General features: G+C 38.0%; 1 protein-coding gene across 2 annotated transcripts in view; it reads right to left on the bottom strand.

The window, feature by feature from the left end:
• LOC135200912 (uncharacterized) overlaps positions 1–1,822 on the bottom strand; it is a 52,637-nt gene extending 50,815 nt beyond the window's left edge. The window contains exon 1 of one of the 2 annotated variants that reach the window (XM_064229688.1): positions 1,743–1,822. The gene's annotated coding sequence lies outside the window, so the exon portion shown is untranslated. Of the gene's footprint in view, positions 1–1,594 lie in introns of both variants that reach the window. The other variant, XM_064229680.1, reaches the window with a different exon arrangement.
• Between the last annotated feature and the right edge of the window lie 525 nt (positions 1,823–2,347).

Below are 2,347 nucleotides of genomic sequence, written 5' to 3'. Positions count from 1 at the left end.
AAAATAAAGGAAAGAAATGTATCTATAATGGAGAAAAGGAAAACAAATCAAAATTCAGTCATTTTTCCGAGGAATTTTACAGCAATGAAAAAAGGAAAAAGAACAAAAATGAACTTATTAGCTAATCAAAGAAAATAGTCGAAATTTAAACGACTTTTTACAATGACTTTCGCAACAGGAAAATAGTACCAAAATAATGATAATAATAATAATAATAAAAATGAGTTTATAAGCCAGTCAAGTGGCCCCTTTGGTGTGGTTGTTCCATGTGAACTTTGGATCGATCTAAAGTCACTCGCTTATTATCAGAAATATATAAACTCCCTCGAGTAACCTGAAGGAAGAAAAATAATCGAAAATGATGAAAGTTTAACCACGGCCCAGTGGTGACCTGTCTTATTTCGTTATCAGACGCACGATTAAGACTAACTTAAACCCTAAATAAAAAAAAAAAAAAAAAAAAAAACTCTGAGTCTACATGGCTACAATTTGGTATGTTTGATGATCGGAGGATGGATGATCAACATACCAATTTGCAGCTCTCTAGCCCCAGTACTTTTTAAGATATGATGACGGAGAAAAAAAAGTGCAGAAGGACAGAAAAATAATCATCTCAATAGTTATCTTTTACAGAAAACTAAAATGAAAAAGAACAAAAATGAACTCATCAGATAATCAGGAAAAATCACGGCTATTTCCAGTCAATTCCAGCTCGTTGGGAAATTCGTAGAAATGTGTAACTTTCCCCAATTTATCTGAAGGAAAGGTAAGATCATACCAGGCGCTTTGCATGTGATAGATGGAGTCTTTCTCTCTGTATTACACAGCTCCAACGGATCTATCGCTTTAAGGATTTTGGAGAAATCAGGATCAAAAATGATGTTTGAATGGTTGGGTTTCTCTTTGGGAAAGCTGCAGACAAATCTTTGTTCTTAGGGATATAACAAGAAAAATATTATACGAGACGTTCTGGATTAATGATGAAAAGTATATACAAACACACACACACACACACACACACACATATATATAGATAGATAGATAGATAGATACAAACATACGTATATACATGTTTTGGTTGATAATGATTATCAACCAAACAAATTCCCCTTCAGTTAGCATATATGAAAATGTATTAATTCCGAGGTAGAGCGAATTGTATATTAAAGGGCACATATATGAATTACGGTGATGTGATAGAAATATATATATATATATATATATATATATATATATATATATATATATATATATATATATTATATATATACTCTGAGAGTGTCTGCATGAGGAACAACCTTGAAAATCCCTGACCAAGAAAACTGCTGAATGACAATTTGGCAATAAAATGAAACGGTTTCCGTTCAGTGTCGAACCAATTAAAACTTCTCCCCATCTTTCCATCAAACCTTTTTCACCATCAATTTTTTTTTCTCTCTCTCTTAGTCTGTCCTTTCGCTCTCCCGAAAGAGGTCATGTCCAGGTCCGCTTTAGCACATCGTTTAGTAATTCGACCTCTCGTAAACTCCGTGTTATTGCCTCCAGCCAGAACCATAAATACGACGTTTACCGCCAACTGGTGGAACGACTTTACCTCTCGGTCCATATTCCACCACCAGATGGAATGATGAATTGCCCCGGGCACTCGCCTGCCCCTGGAATGATAAATTCCAAGGTAATGGGTCCTTAGAATTAGGGGGGGTGTGTTTGCGGCGGAAGGATATATGTCAATAAACACGCGCCTTCCGGAGAGGAACGATCGACGTCCGTGCACTTCCACTGCCTCAGCAAGACTGGAGTGGTGGTTTTTGGAGAGGTCGGCCTCCGACTGGAAGAATTCTCCCCCGCTGGAGGACGGCTGGGTTGGCTGGATGAAAGAGAGAGAGAGAGAGGACGAGAGAGAGAGAGAGAGAGAGAGCACTCTCGGAAGCGGATGGAGAAAATATAAAAGGTGAGGATGAGAACTGAAACACACACACACACACAGACATCGATTAAAACCTTGGCGGAAAGGAAGACGAAGAATAAGACGCTTAAGACCTTTTTTTATTTTTCTCTTTCTTTTTTCTATCTTTCCATAAAACACTGGGTTCATCATTTCCATCGTCTCGAATTCGCTGACGTCGCAATACCCCTTCCCCCTTCCACCAAACCCCCTCCCCACTATATCTCATTCTCTACGTTATCGATTGTGCCTTTTTTTTTTTTTATTCTATTCCTTTCTTTCGGCTGTGATTGCCTAAGCATAACTTGGTCAATATATTGAATTCCTGGTCTCACTCCCTACCTCTCTCTTAGGAAGATGAACGATGCTGCTGGAATCCTGGAATTGACTGGAATCCTGCCA

Source organism: Macrobrachium nipponense, chromosome 23 (assembly GCF_015104395.2).
Source record: "Macrobrachium nipponense isolate FS-2020 chromosome 23, ASM1510439v2, whole genome shotgun sequence".
NCBI classification, from domain to species: domain Eukaryota; kingdom Metazoa; phylum Arthropoda; class Malacostraca; order Decapoda; family Palaemonidae; genus Macrobrachium; species Macrobrachium nipponense.
This window is presented reverse-complemented; position numbering and strand designations above follow the sequence as displayed.